This window comes from Dasypus novemcinctus, chromosome 4 (assembly GCF_030445035.2).
Source record: "Dasypus novemcinctus isolate mDasNov1 chromosome 4, mDasNov1.1.hap2, whole genome shotgun sequence".
NCBI lineage: Eukaryota > Metazoa > Chordata > Mammalia > Cingulata > Dasypodidae > Dasypus > Dasypus novemcinctus.
The window spans coordinates 132,211,919-132,224,378 of NC_080676.1; the positions used below are offsets into that span (position 1 = coordinate 132,211,919).

At 35.5% G+C, this 12,460-nt stretch overlaps 1 long non-coding RNA gene across 1 annotated transcript in view; it reads right to left on the minus strand.

The window, feature by feature from the left end:
* Positions 1–12,460, minus strand: part of LOC131278284 (uncharacterized) — a 140,844-nt gene that overhangs the window by 68,059 nt on the left and 60,325 nt on the right. The window lies entirely within an intron of this gene.

Genomic DNA, 12,460 nt, shown 5'->3' on the forward strand with positions numbered 1-12,460 from the left:
TCAGGGATTGAACTCCAGATCACATATGTGGGAAGCAGACACTCAACCACTTGAGCTACATCTTTTTCCCATACACTTTTAAAACAAATCTCAGTCATTGTAGCATTTTACCTGAAAATGTTTCACTATGCTTCCCGAACTTGCAAGGAATTTTTTTTTAACATAAAAGACCATGCCAATGACTGACATTTCACCTGTGGCATTATAATCAATTTTAACATTTATAATCATTACATGAGGACTAAAATCCAAAATTATTTTGGATATATTTAAATAATTCGGGCATTATTCTACTTTGCGGATAGTTCTCTTGACAGTAACTGGCAAGGGCTTGGTGAAGATTAACAGTCTACATTTTTGGAGAAGGCCAAGGACTGTGTGTTCAGGTCAGGACTGAAGGGTATTAAAAGAACTCTGAGGAGGATATTTCAAACATCTTGGCTATGTCACTCAAACTAATGCTGCTAATCCCTTCACTCTCGTATACGATAAATTCCTATCTTCATTTTTTTAGAAAATGTTAGTCTTTTCACTTGAGTTATCAAAGATAACCCTAGAGCATTAAAACTGTCCTGTTTCAAAACTATCTTGCAACTATTATCACCACAACAATAATGCTTTTCTAAATGTATAGTGTTTTAGACGGCTTAGGCCACTCAGTCAGTATGAGCTCAATTGAGGAACTTAAAAACAACCACCACCAGCAAAAGGAGAGTTAACATCAACCAATCTAGTAGTGAACAACCTGCTCCCAGGATTAGCTGTAGATGCAGCAGTTCCATCCTTGAAATTGCCTTCTCTGTGGAAAAATATTTGTGAATCTCCTAGGAATATAAACTAGAGCCATTAAATAGATAAAAGCTCTTTCAAGGATGAAGGGATAATTTTCCTCACAGAGAGGTAAAATAATAGATCATAGTAAAAGAAATACTTAAAGAATATTTTTTTTTAACCTGTAGAGCAGCACAACACGAACAGTGAACCCTAAGTTAAACAAACCAGGGACTACAGTTTATAGTACAATTATAATTATGAGCTTTCATCAATTATAATACATGTATCACAACAATTGTGCCAGTATGAAGTTTTGTGAATTCCAGAAAGAATCTCATTCTTTGAACTAATCCTTTCCTGTGGGTATGGGACCCTTTGGATACATAGTTCACAGTTAAGAAAACTTTCAATTAGATCATGTTCAATTAGATCACTTTAGAGACTTTGATTGGACTTCTTCTTCAGTGAGGCATGACCCAGGTTGGGTCTCTGCCCTCTTGCTGGAGGCTTATATAAGCAGAGATCTGAAAGCAGAAACACACGCAGGGAAAAGAAGCTGCCATTTTTACCTGCCATGTGAAAACGTTTCCAGGATAGAGAGGATGAGAAAGAAGCAGGAGGCTAGAATCAGCAGAGGAACTGGAGCTGAAGAAAGGAGGCTCAGAAAGAGATGAGCCATATGCCTGATCACCCACAGCTGAGCTCAGGGAGAAGATGACTGGGGGAGGAGGCAGGGACCCAGATGGAGAGCTGCCATTTGCCTTGTCACATGGCAGGAGTCCAGGATTTTCCAGTGGCTTACTTTGGTGAGACAGCATCTCTGATGATGCCCTGATTTGGATATTTTCAGAACTGTAAGATTTTGCCCTAACGCATTCCATTATAAAAGCCAACCCATTTCTGGTATTTTGCTACCAGCATCTTTAGCAAAGTAAAATACCAATGTAAAGTATAGATGATAGAGGGATATATGGGAATCCTGTATTTTATGCATGATTGCTCTGCAAATTCACAGCTCCTCTAACTAAAAAAAAAAAAAAGGAAAAAATTAATTCCTTACATTAAAAAATATGTAATTCATTTCTAATAAAAATAAATGGTTGATTTTGTGTATTTCTTTGCAAAAAATTGTAGTTTTTCAGTGTTTTCCTGGTTACTCATGTTCTTTTTAGAGAATCTAAAAAAAAATGTGTTAATGCTGACAATTAACCTTAGGAACAAAACAGGAACTCAAAAATACTGTTGTAATATGCTAAGTCCCTAAAGAAAATAGCAACAATTCCTTTTTCTTGCTTTGTTTTGTTTTGAGTTTACTTTAAATTGATCATGTGGATATTAAACACAAGAGTCTATTGCCTGTTTGTCCGTAGTAGGCGCTAATCATTTCACCTGCCTTAGCAATGGTTTTAGATACACATTAAAATATACCTGCAACTTGGCATGAGAAGTCAGTAAAGAAATAATTTGAACTGCTTACACTTAAATATAGATGAAAATTAATTAAATATGCCTATGACAATAATTTTGACTTTTCATACATCAAATTTGATTTTTGAAATTTGCTTTCTGAAAAACTAGTTTTGAAAGATTTAATCTGCTGAGAGATAAGCCATTCGTTTTGCAAGTTTATATATACTCAGAAAGACAAAGTGTGAAGGGAAAATCTCTGGTTTAGGGGAAATCTTTTATAATTATTGTTATACTACCACAGGTTTTATCTTTTGGTAGGGTTTTAGTGTTTTTTTATTTTTCTCTAACCTATGAGTTTGCCAAAGCCAGTTAAGATCCATTAAACTCAGAGGAATTACAAAATAGGTAACTTTTCTGGAGTGCTAAAATACTATATGTCTTGACCAAGATGGTGGCTATGGGTGTGTACATATATAAAAATTCATGAAGCTATAAACTTACAATTTATGCACATTATACCTCATAATATAAAAAAGTATCATGCTCAAAAGTGACAAATTCAGAGGTTTTCATATACTATTGAATACTATTTAATTCCTATAAGGAAGTGGTTAGTGGAAGCTTCTTTCTGAAATAATATGACTGTTCAATTAAACCGAGCACACAAATTAACACTCATTGAAGTGGTAAGAAATTTTACTGACTATATCCTGCTAAACAAAATGCAAAATAATTACCTAGTCACATAGTCAATGCCCACATTCATCTTAGAAGTAGATTTCACTGATTGTTTAATGCAATATCCAATTATATAATTAAATTAATATAATTAGTATGTTTGTATTAATCCAGTTAAGCCATTCAATTTATAAATAGAACCCCTGGACTAGTCATCCCATTTCTTTCTTTGGAATTTAGCAATTCTAAGTGTTGCCCCAGTAAACCATAAATCTGGTCATGAATCAACACTTAATTATTTTGCCTATTTAAATTGTTTACCTTTACCATGCAGTTATTCAGAATTAACTTGGAAGAATTTGGAGGGTGGGTCAGGTTACAGTATAATGTGACATCTACAGCTTTGTGCTGGTAGGGATAGAGTTTAAAGGGTTGAGGGATCTTTCAACATTGACATGTCTACAGCTTTATAAGGTAGAAGTTACAGAAAATTCTAATTAATTCTCTAGTGAGAATATATAGTGCCCAAGTTAAGATCTTTCCTACAGCTCTATTTTAGCAAACATTAAATGAGTAGCATGACCATACGGAAAGCTATCAATGAGATAAGAGAGGTACTGCCTGTGGCTGATCCTGGACAGGTTTTCATGTTGCTGTATATTCCAGCCACATATGAGGCACAGAGAAGTCACAAGAAGCATGCCTTAGATAAACTATGGTTTGCAAACCTCATAGTACTTAGGCACAGAAGCTAATGTACTCTGACCAGGTTAAAAATACTCCTTAACATGAAGGTAAAAGAGTTTGAACCTTTAAAAATGCCATCTCTTAAAATAATTTAGAGGCAATATATTGGGGTACAATATGGATTTTCTCAACAAAGAAAAACAAAAAGTACCTTTAGTTTCTGAGAGTAACCATTATCCAAACAAACAGCAAATCCCATGAACAGACAGTAAAAAATTCATTTCAAGGTAACAAGCATCTGAATTACCTATTGACTCTTCATTGATATTTCATTTGTAATTTTCCATAGGCTGAAATATAATAGCTAGAAGATATTGGCCTTCCTGATTTTTTAAATTAATAATTCTAGATACTGAAGATCAGAGGATAGAATAAAATTATATTTTTATAGCTCACACATACTGTCATTTTAATGTATGTTGGTGAGATTTAAAATAAGTTTAAGGAAATAAATCAGTTTTGACTACAGTTCTTTTGTTTCATGTAACAGCAAAAATAAATGAAATATATTTACTAGTGATCTCCTTTAAAGTACTGAAGAGATAATTAGAATACATGAAAGTGGTTCTGTGCTAGAGAGAAAGAACAGAACAGGTATCTCAATCACGGGACCACCTAGATTTGGAGCATTAAGTCACTTTTCTACACCTGTATCTTTTTAATCATTGTGGCATCTCATTCACTGTTTAAGTGTATGTGTGTGTGTTTGTATTGTGGGCTCTATAGTTTTGATCCTATCAAATACCCTATTCTGAGTCCTCTTGAATTGTCATAGAAACATTTGTATGTTTCAAGTATGTATTAACTAAAAGAGGATTACAGAATATGGCAACCTTGAGTCAAGTTAAAAGTGGATTGCATATGGTCTTGGTTCTGCATTAACTCTCTTAGTCATCTATTTCTACTGCACTATTTTGATTGTAATCTCTTTGCTTAGTTTTTCATGTCACATATGATAATGTGAAGTTTAGTAAGAATAGACAATAATTTCTAACTTATAACATTGGATTAATAAAAACTAGAGTATACGGTGGTGGAGCAATGTATGGAAATCTTTCATGCTATGCATGATAGTTTTGTTAACTCATAACTTCTCAAATTTTAAAAAAATGATCTTAAAAAATTAATGAACATTGTAGGACAATGATACATGTATGCATTGTTGAATGCAAAATGTAAATTCTTTGTCTCCAATTAATTTGTTTAGTAAAATTGACATTGTCACTTAAAAACAAAAACTGTAATATACAGTTAAAATTTTATATTCTTCAAGGAAGAAGAAACTTTCTGGCACAAACTCCAAAGGCTGCATTTCCTTGGCTTTTGCCTTAAACTAGAAGTGACAGCCATGAGTTAAGGAAATAATTACGGGAAAGGATACAGAGGAATATAAACCAAAAAAGAAGAGACATGTAATACCTATGAATTACAACTTTATATGGTCAGCATTTTTATTTGTAGAGATAGTCTGATTATGTATTATCTTTATGTAAATAAATATGGTCACAGGACATGTAAAATATTTATAAATTACGTGTCAGGTGCAAGTGCTTGTTTATGTTTGATGTTTATTGCTCCTATCACTATACAATCGAGGCACTTTAAGGAAATTAAAAACACAAGTTAGTTCTAGCTGTACCTATAATAAATTCAATTTCATAAAAAGAATTAATCCTCCAACTGAAATATAATTTTCGTAGATTGACTTCCCTTTTCTAAATAATGAGTAAAAATATCCAATGAAATATTGTTTACAAGCTTCCAGGTTAAGATGGGGGATTAGAGCTGCAGTTTATACTTTCCTTCCCATAAACCTTAGCAAAATGAGCAAAAAAATAGTAAAATCCAATCAGGAAATGTTCACCAACAGCTAACAAGCAAGAATGAAAGAATATTATAATGCAATTTTTTTTAAGATTTATTTATTTATTTTTATTTCTCTCCTCTCCCCCCGCCACCCCCACCCAGTAGTCTGCTCTCTGTGTCCATCCACTTGTATTCTTGTCAGTAGCACCGGGAATCTGTGTCTCTTTTTGTTGCATCATCTTGCTGCATCAGCTCTCTGTGTGTGCGGTGCCACTCCTGGGCAGACTGTACTTTTTTCACACAGGGCAGTGCTCCTTGAGGGGTGCACTCCTTGCCCATGGGGATTCAGCACTCCTTGCACATATCAGCACTGCATGTGGGCCAGCTCACCACACGGGTCAGGAGGCCCTGGGTTTGAACCCTGTACCATGTGGTAGGCGGATGCTCTATCAGTTGAGCCAAATCTGCTTCCCTATAATGCAATTTTTAAAACCTTGCCAATGCAAGAAACAGACGTTAAAACAACACAGATTTTTTCTCTTAAGTTCTGCAGCACAGAAATCTGAAGTCAGTTTTACCAGGCCAAAGTCAAGGTTTTGTCAAGGCTGGTTCCTTCTGGAGGCTCTCAGGCGATAATCAGTTTCTTTGCATTTTTCAACTTCCGGTGGCCACCTCTATGTGTTTTTGTGGTCCCTTTCTCCATCTTCAAAGCTCACCACTCCAATCTCTGTTTCAGTAAGCACAGTGCCTTCTCCTTTCGCTCCTCCTGCATCACTCTTGTAAGAAATGCTGTGATTACATCAGGTCAACCCAGATAATCCAGGATAATCACGTCATGGCAAATTCCTTAATTTAATCATATCAGCAAAGTCCCTTTTGCAGATGAGGTAATGTACATGGCTCCCAGGGATTGCGATGTGGACATATTAGGGGGTCCATTATTCAGCCTATCACGCTATAAATTCTTCCTAGGGTTTTAATTTCAAAGTCTATGGCTCACAGACTAAAGATTCCATAAATACATTTCTGCAGATGCTTTTCTACTAAGCCACAGACCTATCCCTCCACTTTCCTCCATTTGAATATCCCACATGTCAAACTTCAGAATATCTAGGCACTCACCAGTTCTTCTTTTTAAATTTTTTTTTTGTAAATAGAAGTATTCTTTCCTTTCTCATGTATTTAACTTTTCCTTCAAACTGCATCTATTTCACTAGAATGTAACATGGTCAGGCACCCTTTCTTCCACATTTGTATGTTTTCTCAAAGAAACCTTTCCTAAGTCTTTTTGCAAGGTTAAATCCCTATATTTTGTCCTTCATATCACTATAGCACTTTACATCTATAGTATTTAACACATAATTTTACACAGTGAAATAATTTTATAGGAATTTATTGGTATGAATATTTTACTAGGCTATTTCCTCCACTAGACTATAAGCTTCCTGAAAGAATAAACCATGTCTGCTCTGGAACAATACTGAACTTCACACAGATGTTCAAAAAACATTTGCTGAATGTTGAATAAGTGCCTATACTTTGCCAGGAAATGTGCTAAGTGCTTGGGAAAAAATAATATTCCGTAATTGATATGGAATTCCTGTTTGGAGTGAGGGAAAAGTTTTGGTAGTGGATGGTGGTGATGGTGGCACAACATTGTGAAAATAATTAATGTCCCTGAATTGTATGATTGAAAGTGGATAAAGTGAGAAATTTTAGATTGCATATAAGTTAGCAGAATAAAAAGTTTAAAAAAATGGAACTGTATAATACAAAGAGTGAACCCTAATGTAAACTATAGACTATAATTAAAAGTATAATTATAATAATATTATTTTATCATTTATAACAAAGATACCACACTAATGAAAAGTGTTAATAATGGGGAAACTGGGTGTGAGGGGGAGAGTATATGAGAAATCTGTATTCTTTGCATGATTTTTATGTAACCAGCAATTGCTCTAAAAAAAACAAAAAACCAACCCTTATCCTTACAAAAGTGTTCCAAGGCACTTATAAGAAAGAAGTCACAGAAGACAGGGAGGATTTGTGGAACTAATTCTGTGATTTAATCCCAGTTCTATATCACTTCCAAGGTTTGTGATCATCTCTCTGTTTTGAGATTGGAAGCAGCATCTTAATGTACAGTTATTCTGAATTCTTTCTTTATTTTTGACTATTTTCAGTTTCTAAATCCTGTGTCATTTACATTTTAGTCTTCAGAATAATAATAATAATCAGAAGCCATGCAAATACAGGCAGGTCCTAGTACTTTTTCCCCTTCTTTAAATAGTGTTGGTAATTTTGATGAGCAGGCAAGATACTGAAGTTCATTTTTGTAATTATTTTGGCTTTGTCATGGGTTGAATTGCATCCTGCCAAAAGACAAGTTCAAGTCCTAACCTCCAGCCCTATGAATGTGACCTTATTAGGAAATGGGGTCTTTGAAGATGTGATTAGTCAATAGGAGGCCAAACTGGATTGGGGTGGGCCCTAATCCAGTATGATTTGTGTCCTTATTAAAAGTGGAAATTTGGACACAGTGACAGATGGATACTCGGGAGGCTGATGCATCTATAAGTCAGGGAACACCAAAAATCACCAGCAAATCCCAGAAGTAGGAGGAAGCAAGGAAGGGTTTTTCCCTACTTGTTTCAAATGGAGCATGTCCCTGGGACTCCTTGATTATCAATGGGACAAATATGGGATACAAGGAATTACTGTTGTTTTGAACTACCCTGTTTATGCTACTTTGTTACAGCAACCCTAGGAAACTAAGGTAGTACTTAAGAAATTAGTGCTTGTTTTAAGTTTCCCAGCTGCTAAAATGAATACCATAAATACCGTACATTGGGTTGGCTTAACAGCAGGAACTTACTGTCTCTAGATTTCAGAGGCTAGAAGGCCTGCTTCCACCTGGGGTCAGTGTCTTCTGACTGGCTGCCAATCTTTGGAGATTCCTCGGCTTTTCCATCACTTGGCAATGCACATGGCAGCATTTTCTCTTTTCTCTTCTGTGTTCTGTTAACTTCCAGCTTCTTGCTCCTCCTTGACTTTCCTCTCTGTGGCTTTCTCTATAAGGCCTCCAGTAACAGCAAGAAGACCCATTCTGATTGAGGTGGGCCATACCGGAACTGAAGAAACCTCATCAAAAAGTTCTACTTACATACAGTGAGGAGTAGCAGCTGATTTATCAATGAGATTGTGACTGAAAAGTGTAGTCTAGGGATGTAAATGTCAATGGAAGGAAAACTAAAGAATAATAGAGGCAGGGGTTCTTAACCTTTTTGTTCCATGGACCCCTTTGCTGGTCAGGTGAAAACCACAGACTCCTTCTCAGAATGTAGCTGCAGATAGTTGTATGACACTAAACTAGCATCAGGTCTAACAACTACTGTAATTTTGAAGTATGGATGAGCAAAAGCGATTTTCTGAGATATGTAACAACTGAAATGTGAAATGAAATGAATACTACTGTAATTTATTGCATACATTCATAAGTGAAGGAAATACTAGATTTCAGTTAGAGGTCAGAGAAAATAAAGATATTTCAATTCAAGCTCACGGACCCCCTGAAATCTTTCCACAGACCCCTTGATGGTCTGTGGACCCCTGATTAAGAATCCCTGATCTAGGGACTGAATAACACAGTGAGACAAGAGGTGGATAAGAATTGTGGCTAATAGTACAAATGCAAGAATATCCTTCTGTGAACTAGAACAAATGTACATCACTATTGCATGGTGTTGGGATGTGGAGAAGCATGGGAAAAATTTGATCAATATAACCTATGGACTATAGTTAGAACAATGCTGTAATATTCTTGCATCAATTCCAAAGATGTACCGTGTTAGTAATAGGGAATTATAGAAAAAAAATACGCCACATGTACACTATAGACCATAGTTAGTGGTAATAGTCTGATGATATTATCTCATAATCTGTAACAGATGTTCCACAGTGATGTGGTATGTTGGTGAAGGGTTGTTGTATGGAAATTCTACACATGTTCATGATTGTTTTGTAAATTCACAACTTCTGTAATAAAAACATGTATTTTTTAAAGTCCTATTTACAATGGGTTTACACCACAAGAATAGATTAAGATTAAGAACATGTTATTCTGGGGTAAATAAATCAAAGCCACTACAGTGAATAAGCAGGACTGGGATTGTTTTTCTTTTCAGTCGTCTTGCCAAAATAAAACATACTTTTATCTTCATAGGGCAAGCAGAAAGGGCCTTGGATGGAGAATTTAGATAAGGGTATTCACTTCCCTAAATGGAAAATTGACCTAATCTATGGAATTATAATAGGCATTCTATTTATGGGTACAGTTTGGCTGAGGAATTCACAGACACACCGAACAGCCATATCCCCACCCTTGCCTATTCCCCTTCTTTTCCTTTCTTGCTTGCTTGCATGCAGATGTTTTGATATGTTTCTATTTCCCAGCTTGAGGGAGATATTAGGTGTTATGGAACAGACTGAAAATACCTTGAACCCAAAACTGGGAACAAGCAGCCACAGTTGCTTGTCAGAGCAGGAACTCTGCACACAGCTTGCTTGAAACATAGTTTTTGCTCAGTGTTAGGGCCCCCTGCCCCCACCCCAGGGTATACAGAAACCCTACACTTGGGCAGTACAGCGTCCCTCCTGTCCTACACAAAGTGGGTCATGTGGAGCCGCCATCCATAGGTCCTGACAAGAGTGGTTGGCCTCCCCTGGGGACCAGCCATTATGGGATCTCTTCCCCTATCTTTTGTTCCCTTTATGTTGTATTTGTAATAAAGTGATGATTTGTTGAGAATCTCTATTCTGTTGTGCCTGAGCCTGTGTTCCCAAGACATACAATAGAACAATTGATCCACAGATTTACCCCAAACTTCTGAAATAGCTCAAGTCCAATTTACCATCTTGAGGGGCTAGTGACATGTTATATACATGAATCATATCCTGAAGTTTCCATGTGCTTTGAATGGGCCTTGTCAATAGCTAATAGAATTCCCAACACCCAGCCATCTAGGGCTTTCTAATCTACCAGGCCCCCTATTCTTCCTCACCATTCAAAATTGTATGCCCCAGAGACCCTCTTCCTCATGTAACTACAGCTTGAAACTAGAAAAACACAGTCAAGATGTACTTATTAAAAATGTGGAACTAATTTACCCTAGCCATAATCAAGAGTTTACTTCTCCCTACTCTAACTAGTAGACTAGTTAGGAATTCAACAAACAGCCATTATGTCATTGTCACAAGTCTAGTCAAACCCTTTTAATTCTCTAGGTAGGCTAGATTTTACTCAAAGCCCTGCTGAAGTGTCCCACTGATAAATCCTGATTTCTGTATCAAGCATTAGAGCAACTTTTGTTTCTAATTTCTAACCCATATTTTTAATTAGAAGAGATTCAAATAATGACAATAAAGTTAGACTTCTGGCTTTTCAAATCAGAATTAACAATCTTTGCTTGATTAAATCTGAAAGCCAGCTAATAGAGCTAGTTTCAGTGAAATTAACCAGATTCTATAATTTGAAAGAAATTTGTACATGTGATGGTACAATACAATATTTATGAAGATATTTTTTCTATAACTAGAGAGGTACCTGTTAATGGGTTTATAAAAAAAAAGGAAGATTCTGTAATTATCACTTGAACAACTCATTACCTGTTTCAGAATTTTACCAAATAGTCAAGTTCTTTATTATTTCTAATTTGGAATTAAAGGAGGGTGAACAACCACTATTAATTATAGTTACTATTCTTTTCAAAGGACACCTTACCTTGTGTCAGTTTTCTAAAAGTATGATTGAGAAATGATGGAAGTTGTTTTGCTTTTGCAAAAAGACTTCATTTAAATTACCTAAGCTACTACCCAATTTTTTCAACTCTATTTTAGTCCTTTCTCCCCTGCTGCCACCTCATTGTTTTACAAGTAATAATAAATGTGATAATGAGTAATGGCATCTATTCATAGAAAATGTGAAAGGTCTAAAGTTACAGTACTTTTCATTAGGAAAATGTGTCTCTAGCAGAGTGAGGTACCTTGACTTAATCAGCCCAGCTCCAGTTCTGTAAAAGAAATAAATTTTCCTTAAGTTGTACAGAGTCCTCTTCCTTTCCTCCCCTCCTCACCACTCCAGTACTATTAAGTACACAGCTTTTTCATGGTAGTTTAAGTGTAAAGAAATGCTTCAACTCTTATTCTTATCCATTAAAATGCAAATGATGTGGGGCTTTCTGATTGTTTAATCCCTTGGGAGCTTTTGGATACGCAACGTTGAGTGCATGTTTTCAAAGTGAATTCTGATACATCCTTCATCTTCTCCTGTCTAACATGCAGAACACAGTGAATAATTAGTTTTAAGCCAGGAAAGCAAGATATATGTAGAGATTAAAAATACTTTGTCTACTTGGTCTCCTTTTGGGACTAACTGCGTGATGCAGGGAGTCCATTTAAAAACTTGAGTTTGCACATGTTAATTCTATAGCTCTTACATACCAAGATTTCAAAACTATTTATCTCTTAATTGACATTAGTAGGATGTACACTAGTTAAAACTCCAATACTCTCTGTAACCAAAGTATGAAAAGTGGCTGTCCATAAAAGTCTGTCATTTTTAAAAATATGGATATAGTTTTTTTTGTCAGAGGTTTACTTGAAATGTTATTAAACATTCAAAGACCATGCATTTACTCTTACAAATATACTTCAATATTACCAAAATAAAATTCTAAAAAGAGAATATTAAATTTGTTATAGCAGAGATATAGTAAATGTGTATACAAGTACACATACATATATACACACACAAACATGCATATGTGTATATGTATGTATAGATGTGTATGTATTTGTGTGTGTATATATACACACATATATATATATATCAGTTTTCTTAATTTTGACAGAGTGATATCAACATGCCTTTTTAAGGTGACTTACCCTTATCTACACATCCCTTTTAGCCAGCTCAAGGGAAAACAGTGTAATGTCCATCTCCAGTATCTTCGTTTTATTCTCTCTCTTCAAGGAACACTTACTA